The 12,110-nt window shown below is 37.5% G+C and overlaps 1 protein-coding gene across 1 annotated transcript in view; it reads right to left on the bottom strand.

Annotated features, from left to right (window-relative positions):
• The window catches only part of LOC148830439 (glycerophosphodiester phosphodiesterase 2-like), a 34,423-nt gene extending 26,622 nt beyond the window's left edge, over positions 1-7,801 (bottom strand). Inside the window, exon 1 of the mRNA XM_088922374.1 lies at positions 7,714-7,801. The gene's annotated coding sequence lies outside the window, so the exon portion shown is untranslated. The remainder of the gene's footprint in view (positions 1-7,713) is intronic.
• Between the last annotated feature and the right edge of the window lie 4,309 nt (positions 7,802-12,110).

The following is a 12,110-nucleotide window of genomic DNA, read 5'->3' as shown; positions in this document are numbered from 1 at the left end:
CCGGTACTGTGAAGTTCAACGAACATACTGTAAATAGTCAAGAGTTAAGATATCGCCTACCGATTCAGATTTTCCAACATAATAGGAGTAGAAACAGCATGATGAGCGAATGTGGAAAAATACAATTGTATTACAATTCATATTTCAGACCCCAAGATTTAAAATTATTAACTTCGTAAACATAACAGGAGACTTGAGCTTTCCGAGACCTTCACCGAAGACTTTTTTTTTCTTTAATCCAGTCCTAAAACAAAAGTTCCCCACCCTCTTAATACAGTACATCAAAACATTGGAATTCAGACATGTTAGAGACTGTCTACACCATGTTCACTACAGCATTTGATTAACTGGGTTCTGTTTAATGTACTGTAGGTATTACACTGGCGATATTTCACAACCATTTGTCTAAGCCTGTGACCTATAACTGAAAGGACTGTGTATCAGGCTTTGATTTAATGCCCGCGACATTCCCCGAGTTCCAAGTAGGCCACTTACGGGCGGCTCAGAATGGAATTAAGACCATTCTGCACTGCCAGACCAGACAGACGTCCTAATGTTTATGTCACACACATTATATATATGGAACTATTTGTCTTTGGTGTATTAATAAGCGATCAGACTGCTCTAAAATGGGTCAGCTCGACTTTTGTCTTTTAGCAGCACCAGATTGTGTTTTTGCTTTCTTGCTGAATACAAATTGACTCCTGACCTCAAAACAATATGACAGCTCGCTACATTAATATCTGTGATGTCTGGAGATCAACAAGATTGAGCTTTGCAGGTCTTTAAGGCAGTGGTAAGAACAGAAAGTGTGTATGAGTAATTTTACTGTGTTTAACCATGCAAAAGTTCAACAACTTGTATGGTTTATATGAATGCATCTTTTTCTGCCTTTAGCTAGTTTTTAAAGTGGTTATTAGGAACGATCATTTTCTCTGCTGGTGTGCTTCCGTCAATAGTTAAAATTCAAACTTGAAATCAAGATTAAGCTGCATATTTAAAAAATAAACCTGCAAAAACAGTCAAAAAGCGTTTTGCAAGTCAACTGAACTATTTTAAAGCAGGAAGACGAAAGTATACACTTCACTTCAATGCAGCCGGTACGCAGAATACATGAACCGCGGACTACTGATAGAATCAAACTCGGCTTCAGCTGATTTCCCTACAGTTCCCCTCCCTACGGGAATGTACAAAGCTTTCCATTTCTCCAACACCGACCCATTCCATCAGGAAGCAGGAAATGTTCTCGGCTGATGGAAGGACTGGCTGTTTTCACCGTTCATAAAACCGCCTGCTGCGCCCCCCTTCTTTTTGACAGCGCGAAAGAAAACGTCAGGGGAATCCCATTTTGTCTGGAGATGAACTGGCGACAATTAATGAGCTGCCTCCTCAATCAAGACCTCGCGGCTTGATGCTACGCAGCACAGCAGGGGGAAAAAAAAACACTTTACCATATCAGCTAGAATGAATCCCGTGTATCGAAATGAGACTGAATAATTTAAAACTTTTAGTTTCCGATTCCAAGAGAAGGCAGGAGTGGAGAAATCCACCTTGTATTGAAGTGCAATGTGACCATTTTATTAGGAGTTATGAGCAATGCAGTTCTGAGCACTAGAGGGCAGATGGTCTTTAATGAACAAGGCAGTTCCATCTGGAATACTGCAAGTCATAAACAGAGGTCGTGCTTGCTATTCAGTAAACAGCAGCCAGCATATTGTTACATACTAGGGTGTGAATAATTAAAGGGAGGTGAAAATTATTGTCATCCTTGACACCAGCTTCTCTTGCAAGAAAATTAAAATTTAACAACCACCCACCTCCAGCTGTCAGGGGGAACACTTTTAAGCACATGTCCTTTGTTCTCTGGCACAGGAAGGTAACGAAGTAATTAACAGGCAACAATCTTTACAAGACAAAGAATTATTTTACAAAAACACAACATTTACTGAGATTCTGGACGGATAAAGTTTTGTTAAATATCGGCACCCTGTCTTCTTACAGTGCCAGGAAAAAAAAACAGAACTCACTCTGTAATGCAGATTTACCATAAATGGGAAAAAAGGGAAACCGTTTCTTGACCAATAAAACTGACTTCAAAAAACTTACGCTAAATTAAGGGGAACCCCACAGTTTCAATTAGTGCATCATAAAACAATTGAGAAGTGTATTTTAGAATGGTGAATGAAGGGTGGCTTCTGAAAAAACTGTCCCTGGTGTGAACATGTGCGTGTCTGGATGTATCCCACCTTGTGCCTGTTGCTTACCAGGATAGACTCCGGCTTCACTGCAACCCTGTATTAGATAAGGCAGTTAGAAAGTGGAGGGACTGAGGACCTATCTATCTACAAATAACTATTTTTACCACCACGAGGTAATGTTTCCTTATCTAAAAACTTGAGTCAACTTCTTTAGTGCTCAGATTCCCTGGTCAGGGTCTATTATCTGCTCTGGCTATAGATGAGCTCTCTCACTGAACTGATGCTTGTCCCGTCTTTCTCTTTATATCCTGTCTTTCTCTATAATTTCTGTATTATATTTAACAAAGGCTTTGGGGCTGCTTTTCTAATGTTTTATGAAGGTTGATTTAATGACTTCACCAAGAATGACCTGGTTACCGTTACATATCAGTAAAATGTCCTGGCCACCTGACCAGATAAGAGATAGTGGAGCAAATGTTCAAAGAATTGCCTGTCATCTTAACGTAAGGAGTAGGGTACTGTGAGATGTGAAACACATTTTGATAAGCCTTCTATAACAGCATAAAATGATATTTTTTATTATCATACCATTTAGAAACTAGATAAATGCATTGATTAAAATTGAGTTTAACATATAGAAAGGTATTTATTTGGGATCTCCTCCATTACTCAAATCACTTCAGTTCTTTCTGTGATCTGTAAGAATGAAGGCGAACTATAACTTTGTATACAGTATATGTTAATATATAACTATACGGTATGTTAATGATAAGCAATCTATAAATTGCAGAGATTATGTTAATATTTATACAAATGCACATATCAAACTGTGTCCCAGTTGCTAAAACTAAATTAACTACAGACTGAAAATATGTCTGTTATTCATCCATGCAATATGCAAGTTTATATCACTGCATTTCATTTCTTACGCATTACCAATTGCTTTCTTAGAGCGACCCAGTATTACCAGAGCCTTAACAGAATAAATAAAACTGTTTAATGTACATCAGTTACAATGCAGCATACAAGGGCTGAAATAAAATCCAAATTGTAACTTCAGTTGGTTCAAGGAGATCTAGCTTTAGTGAATTAACAGTATCTTGTGAGTTTCTCAAATGATCAGTCAGTGCTTGTGTATACAATGGGAAGTGAATAAACTGATGTTGTGCCAGCACTGATCAATAGAAATTAAAATTTAAACCACAAAGTTGGGTGTAATGAATGGAGGCAAAATTACGAGTCATATGTAATTGATGCTTTATTGCACCATCCTCTATTTGATCCGTGTGTCCTGGCCCTTTTGCTGAACATTTTCTGCAATATGCTAAAGCACTTCTGCTTGTCACAGTATAACTGCACCAATGGATTTGTTCAGTGGCTCATGGCCAAGAATAACAAAAATCAATTAGCTGTCGAATAATACATAAAAAATGCAGATGTTCCTATTTGGTGTGATTGTTTCTTCTGTACAAAAGGCAAATACAGTTTTATTCTTCAACAGCAATGCAGACTGTAGATTTTGTGCATTTATTATCACTATAATTTGAGGATTTTGTTTCATTTAGTGAGAAACTCCTGATTCACCTATTGAGCTAAAGGCATTCCAGTTCCAGAAATATACCAGACTGACAGATCGGACAGGAAACCTTGATGTCAGACACTGTAACCTCCCACATTCCACCTATTGCTAAATTGCTAAAACAGATGCAGATATAATGATTTGACAAAGCTGAGCATGTCATCATGCTTTTTGTAGAGTGGGTGTATTATGACATAGCATGTAAAATAGGATTTATATAAGAAACTATGTCAAAATGTGTGGGTGTAGTCTGAATAATAGAAACTGTGAATATGCTAACAACATAAGTGAAATATAGCCCAGCTGGAATGAAAAAACTGAGACCATCTCTCTTCTTAATGTTAGGGCATTCTGCCACTCACTCAGACTGTGTATTGGGTTACACAGGTTTGTGTCACAGAAGTTGTTTTCCCTATCGATGCACAACAAACTACAAAGGCTCATGAACCAGTCCGAGAAATGAAAATTACACTACAACCCTCAAATACCACCAGCAATCACCAGCACGTGCTAGCACTGGGAAAATTTCTTCATACGCATAATCAACTGTTATCACCCCATTCTGCATAATTCATATCCATCCCCAAAATGGACAGGAACCAGCAATACTTTGACTACCCAAGAACATAAAACATGAAAAAAAGCATCAGATTTGGGTTCTTTAATGTCATAGGGACCCATCTAAATGAACTTTCTTAAACAAGTCATGCTGCCACATCAATGAGCTCTCTGAAACGTGACCTGCTTATGGGTAATAGGTAATGCAAGCTACGCATGCTGCAGAAAAACATGAAAATTGAAGAGGAAAGTAACTTTTCTCTGTGTGTTTGCTTCCAAAGCAAAGGAAATTGCAGCTTATTCCAGGGATTAACTGATCCTCCAATCTAACAAAAATAAAATGAATTAATTTTTCATCTTATTCTAGTTCCCTTGTTGATTAGGAAAGATGAAAAGGTACATAATTGCTGTGAAAAGACAAGTAATCGCTGCCAGCTGTTCCTTCATCTTATAATTTTTCACACAAAGGAAACCCACACAGTCACATAAGGTGAAACAGCTGTGTAGATGCATTGGTGCTCCACGCCTAAGTTCTGCAATACAGAATTCACCTTTCTGCTTAATAAAGAGCATCTCAAAGCCGAGTCTGTGACACTGCAGATAGACCTGAACATGTAGTTCTGAAAGACTTCACAAAGAATGCTGCTGTGAATTAGGTCTCCTATCGAAGTTCCACAACAAAGGAATCAAGATCGTTGCCCAAGACGATCTCATGTTGCTAAAACGCTTAAAATGTTGCTAAAATTATTTAATGTTTTAATGAACTTGCTTCTTTCTCCTTAACAGTGATGCAGAAAACTGCTCAAAGACTACATAGGGCACTACTTATTAGGGGACACTATGAGTAACCAAAATTCCAGAGCAATTGAAGATCACATTGGCTATGCTTTTCTTTAGAGAGTTAGTGATTGCATCCATGGAGCAGGAGGTACAATAATACATTATTCAACAAAAACTTTCTTATCCATAGTGTGTCCTTAAGGTCTCCACGTGGGCTGTACTGTCTGCCACAAACTACCTCTATATTACTGCTGTGAACACTGTACAGTGTTTTTGTTCCACTCACTGAAACCAGTGGTAAAGGAAATACAGAGCCTTTCCTATTACAGACAAAGAAGAATTCTCTGATCCATCTTTTTTAACAGCACAATCAATGTTTTTGCAACCTTGTAGAATTATGTGTTACAAAATCTAAACAGATTTCAGTGCTGTTTTTACAAGATGTTGTGTAACATTTTTTCATTAAATGTTCCTCCCACACTTCCTTGTTTAGTGAAAGACTTGAGTGTTTGGGGGTGAAGGCCAGGAACAAATTTGTATTAAAACTGGATAATGGAAACTTTCAAATGGATGCAACTCCTACTGTACAGGAAATGTTACAGAGCTGTTATAAATTCTTTCCAGGTATAGTAGCTTTAGAACTAGTTTTGTCTGAATAAAATACAAATTCAAGTGGTGTGCTTATATACTACAAATAATGTCAATAGGCCCTTAAAAATTATAATTTATTAAACTGGAAATGAAAAGGGGGGCTCCAAATTTGAAATGGTAATATTTTATATCCTGCAGAATAAGCAAAAGACTAGTAAAAAGAGCTTAGATTTGATACACATGGAATTTTATGTCCGGAATTACTTAATATTCATCATTATATCTGTACAATATAGATTTTGATAAGACAACACGGATCTTTGAACATACATCTATTATAGATGTTCAGAAAGCTTCTGATGAATTTCCTCATAAAAGATTCTTACATTTCAGTAATGCAAGAGTCTCTTATAAGGAAGTCTCATAGAAGATCTCTTTTACATTAGAATAATATAGATTCAGTCATTCTTACAAGTGAAGGTAATGCATGTTTTGAGCAGTAATCAGTTAACGATTAGAAACAGAGCACAGGTAAGAATGCATGTTATACCCAGAATGGAATGATATAGTTAGCGGAGTACCACAGGAATCTGCATTAGGACTAATGCCTTCCCTAATTTAAAAGAATAAACGATAGGAAAAAAAAACGGGCAGATGACATTTAATGCAGTCAGGTGCAACACACTGCATGCAGATATCAAAACCATAAACTATAAATATAAAATGAGAAACACCAAACATGAAGAAGTGATTTCTTAAAGGAAAAGACTCAAGTGTTTAGACAGATACATTATTTACATCTTCTAGGCAATATAGGGAATCAATAAAAGGCAAAAAAGTTAGAAAATAGTTAAAAGTGAATAATTTACATCAGTTGATGTTATGTTAAAATTGTATGGTTCACTAATAGGAGTCCATATTTAAAATAGTAACCATGTTACAAAAACAATATTGCTGCTCTGGAATCAGTCCAGAATCGGGCACCGTATGTTCCAGGACATAAAGAAATGTTAGGCTAAGAACTGCTAGACTAAAAAAACTGAATATTTTTAGTTTTCAACAGATTAGATTATGAGGTGACCTGATTCAAGTAGTCAAAATACACAAACGCTGCTTGACTCAACAGCGAGACGCAACCACAGGACACCAATAGAAACGAAGGGGAACTGCGTTCAAAACAGGGGGTTCTTTCTTTTTTTACACAAAGGTTTGTGGTAGTTTTGAATAAACTACCCAGCCAGGTTAATGAAGCCAGAAGCCTAGCTTCTCTCAAGAGACAGTTGGATGAAATTCTCAGAAGAACTGGCTGCCACAAACCAAATGAACTAGAATAGCCCAATTACCGAATTTTGTTTGCAACCATATTTCCATATCCCAATTGCGGACAAAGCTGAAGGAAACATGATTCGTGTATTGTTTGATTTTGTATCTTGTCTACAAAAACCTATTTGGTGATGATGTCCAAAATTAAAATGAGACACGTTCCTGTTTGGTTCTAAATGTTCACCTTAAACTTTAATAATAATTAAATGCGAGATAACAGTCTAAACATTTGAAGACTGTAAAAGACTGAAAGCATTTAAAAAATAAGGTTGTAATTCACTTACGCGAGTGAGAATGAAAACGAAATGTACTGTACAGTATTTTGTTGTAGTTGTTTGACTATTTGATATAATTTACCGGTTTATAAGATGGTTGGTAGGAAGGAAAATTAAATAATTGATAACCCAGCGCTACGGAAGTCCGAGGCTAAGCTCAAAACTAAACAAAAACCGCTTATTTGCTCTTGGACAAAATGAATGCTTCAATAAGAAAATAGAATAGGTTTTTCCAGGGCTTCACAGAAGCTTCCGAGCCGTTTCAAATCAGGATTTATTTTTTTTTGGGTGACGAAGAAACAACGCAACAGAGTGAATCTTTTCTCTTTGCAGAAGAGAAAATTGCAAAATAGCATTGCGAAATAATAACACATCTGCTTGAGTAAGGTCTGGAAATGTTTCTACTTACCCCAGCCGCAGATACGGTAGCTTCGGCCTCTCCAAGAAGCCGACGTACTGTTCTTTGGAGTTGTCGAGCCCCGTGTGCGTGACCTTTGATTGCTTCGCTCCAAGTAACTGGAATGCTAAGGGCGCAGTCTTTCGCCGGACGATTTGGTCTGGTTTTATAAGCGCAAACCTACCATACAGTAACCTACAGTATAGGCACTTTAATACTATAGCGATAAGAAGGAAATTCCAGTGCTGACTCATGGAGCTGAAACTGGAGGCAATTACTGCATGTATAATTGATTCCAGTACTCGTGTTGGATTTAATGCCTCACAATGTATTAAAGGACGGGTAGACTTGTTAAAAAAAAATCCCCGTAGCTGTACAGCATTTCACCCCCTTATGAAAATTGCATTGTACTTTCCCGAACTATTTTATCCTTCTCCATAATGAAAATGAAATATAATTATCCGCTTCCTTTGAAACACATTCCATTCTCAGGTGTTGTTTCTAACAACATCCAGGGAGGACAAGGGTTAACCAGTAAAAGTGTTAACGATTGTTCCTTATTTTGTACGATATACCTACGATTTGTAACCTGAGGGGGGGGGGGAGGAAGTGTGAATGAATACATTTCCTGAATAAGCCTAGATTCAGATTTTTTCTTTTGTTGCTCGGACTATAATAAATCACCATAAATGGTTGTTAACCTGGGGTGAGACATTCCAGATTTTTTCAGAAAGATTTTTGATAAAGGGTTCGAGAACATATTTTGACTAGAACAGGGGTGCAGGCCTGCAGTACTGGTTATGAACCACACTGCTCTACGACATGGTTTGAAGAAAAAATCCTGGAATGATATGCCCGCATATAAAATCACAATTTCATCAAAACATTTTATATTCTATGCCTGTCCTGCCGAAGACACTGCTGAAGGCCTTATCGGGGTTGAGTGCCGCTTCATCCCAGACCGACGAGGAAAGGACAGAAAGAAGGGAAGAATACAGACACTTTATCCAATGGGGAAAAAAAAGGTTGCCAGAGGTACAAAGACACTCAAGGTATTCAAATCAAAGATATACTGGTTTTAAACATCTCTCCCAAAACAAAACAAAACAAGTCGTATTTCGCAATGTTTGCCGTTAGGATTTCGTGGAGACCGTGTTCCACAGCGGGATGGAAACTTCAGTAAGTTTCAGTGTTGTATTTCACAAATGAGACTGTCAGACCTGCAAGGCAGAGATAAATGACTTAACCAAAGAGAGCTGATGCTTGCATATGGTAGCCGTGCTGGGGGAGCTCCACAAAGGAGCACAACACAAAGTGAATGATGACTTGAGACATTCGGGAGAATGGGTGTCAAAAGCAAACGCCCCTGTACCCTGTACAAGCTTTTCCTTGTACAATATTTACTGTATATGCTACCTAACTAGTAAAAAGGAACTGAGGGAGTAGAGTTGAAGGCTCTGGCCATGTAATTGGAAGGCTGTGGATTTAAATCATGCATGGGGAACCTTCACCAAGGCAGTTCACTTATAATTGCCGCAGTAAAACACCCAGCTGTATATAATGTACACCCAGGGCACAAATATAAGTCACGGTGGATAAAAGTGTCAGTCAACAAATTAACAACTAACAGTACAAGGCCAATGCAAAGCAAAGAGGACTTTCTTTCTGGTTGGAGACATCCAGGGAGATTTCTGTGAAACCTGACATCTGGTTAAGCCCCTAGAGTGTGAGACCTATGGACCCGACACCCAGCTTGCCGACAAATTCTTGCAGAGCTGCAGGAGAGAGTTACTGTAGAACTGCAAACTGAGAAGCAGGGAGCCACAACACGCTAATCCTAACGCGATCCGGAAGCCCAAGGCAACGCTAAGAACAAACTTAAATAACACTTCAGTTCTTACAGGATATGCATATACGTCAATGCTAGGAGCAAATGTAATAAAAGATGAAAAGTCAAAGCTGCTGCATTAACTATGACAAAAGAGGTACTGTATAGCTGAAACATGGGGGAAGGTTATGAAGGTTTTGAAACTTCATGGAAGAGATGGTGGAGTAAGAATATTGATGAAAGAACCTGTAGAGAACTGAAGGAAGAAACTATAGAGAGTTTAGGACATACATTGGTTAAACTGTAAAAAAATACTAAGGGTTTAACAACAGGTGAAGCAACAGACCACATAATGCAAAGATGGATGCAAGTAGCTTACTGTGTAAAAGTCAGGAAGATGTATGTGGCATTAGTGGGGATATTATACTAGTAGGAGATTTTAATTTTCCACAAAATTTTAATTTTTCTTCTTATGCCAGTTTATTAAATGCACCTAACTAGGAAGAGATGGCTTTATTTTCCTAGTCCTTCAGACGCCCAGGATAAAATCTGTGGAGTGGATGGAATAGAATTACATTCAAATTGGTCATCTAAATTGTGGTCTCTTAAAAAAGCAGTCAGTGAAGGAATAAGGTATAACTTACAAGCGGTGAAGTGGGAACAGATCATTATACTTCAGAAACAATATTAAAGCCTCAAAACAAATTCATCCCTAAAATACGAATATAGCCTAAATGGTATAATGGAGAAAATAAAGAATAAATCAGAATAAAGAAAGCAAGCTACAGACTAAGTAACAGGACCAAAGCCTGAGGATGGAAAAAGAACATACCAAATGACAGAAGCATACTGTATGAATATACTGTATATATCACAATTACAGTATAACTGATGTCAATAACATAGCCTACGTCAAAGAGGTAGGTCACCAGTATCAGGTAACTTTAGATTAATTAGCGCTGAGGTTCTACAGAAGCTAGGACAGCTTACAACAAATATATCTATGGGCCTAATAGTATTTTCCCTACTCATTCTAAAAAATACTGCAAAAGTAACACCAGTTCATAACAAAGATGTGCATCTGATTTTCTGTCTGACTGCAGTATTTAACAGTTGAATTTTAGTTTGGCTGAAGCAACAGATACAGTACTACCAACCTAAGGTAACACAAGCAGTTCCTTTCTATCAGGCTAATAATTTACTGGAAACAATTTAGTCGACCAAGAAATGAAGAAATTCTTACCAGTGTATCATGAGAACTACTTAGTTGATCCAAAGTTAGAGCCATAATTGGTTTCCTAGTCATCCTACCACTACAGAAGAACAAACAGCATGCAAAATAAGCAGAAGATACTCAAGTTAAAAACAACTGCCAACACGCAATGAAAAGCAGAGGGCTGAAAAAGCATGGGTGAAACTGTTCTACAGAAGAGCACTTTTAAATAACATTCAAGACAAATTCTCCTGTCTTACTGTATATATAGCTAGATGGGGAAAAAGGTGAATTTGATCCTGTTTAATGTTATAAAAAGTATACATCTCCCCTAAGACAGAACTAATGATTTATTTCTCATAAATGCACAGAAAGTTACTCTGACATCTTTGGGTAATGCTGATAGTACACTAAGTATGATATCTAATGTAAATTCTGTCCACAAGACTAATTTACACAATACTTTGCTATGGCGGGCCCAGAAACTTCATCACAATACAACTCTTCAATTTGGTGCTGTATAGGTTAAACTGCCATCAAAGGTGAGCATCAATATTCTGTCAACACACATTACTTTTTATTTCAGAAAAAAAAATAATGGTTTAACAAAGAATATGGTAATGAATCCTTCTATAAAAACGATAAAAGCATGAACAGAACCCAGCCTGTGTAAACCATAAAATCAGTTTCCAAAACACAGCACAGCATTTAAATTGCAGTATTTTATTCTAAAGCAATGCACACTGTGAACAATTCAAAAATCCCTGAAGTAGTCCATACTGTAGCATATTACTTCTGTAGATTGTATGAGCTGCACTATAGTGATCTGGAAATGTATACTTGCACTGTGTGCTGTACATAGTGCTCTTTTCTGATTTGTTTTATGATGGTCTTCTCCAGCGAAAAGTTTAGTCTTATGATTTTATTCTTTCAACTGGGGGAAAAAAAATACACCAACCTAAAGAGACAAGATAATTAGAACCATGGCTTTTCAAATCGAAATGCAACTGAAATTTCATCAAGGCTAATTCTGGGTTAAGCAGGAAAATAAGCACATTGCTCTGGGATCCTGCAATGCAGCAGAGAAAAGGTTAGCTCTGGTGGAAAATACATTGGGGCATATGAATGTCTGGCATTCCTTTTCACAATATGACACGGTGATTCAGGCTTGAGAGACAAGAGAATTAAACAATACATTTTTGGCATCCTGTTGTCTCCAATGATAAGCTCTGCTTTAAAAAAGAGCTCTGCCTCTCCCCTAAACTCTGCAAACCTCAGCAGAGAGAGAAGTAACGCAGGCAAGCTCAGGGGTTTTTCAGGAGAGTCTTGGGTTTCTCCTCGTTTTCTGGTGTCATTTGTCCTTGTCAG

The sequence above is a fragment of the Atractosteus spatula genome, chromosome 7 (assembly GCF_055471065.1).
Source record: "Atractosteus spatula isolate fAtrSpa1 chromosome 7, fAtrSpa1.hap1, whole genome shotgun sequence".
Lineage (NCBI taxonomy): Eukaryota > Metazoa > Chordata > Actinopteri > Semionotiformes > Lepisosteidae > Atractosteus > Atractosteus spatula.
The sequence above is the reverse complement of the archived record's forward strand: the minus strand, read 5'-3'. Positions and strand labels throughout refer to the sequence as shown.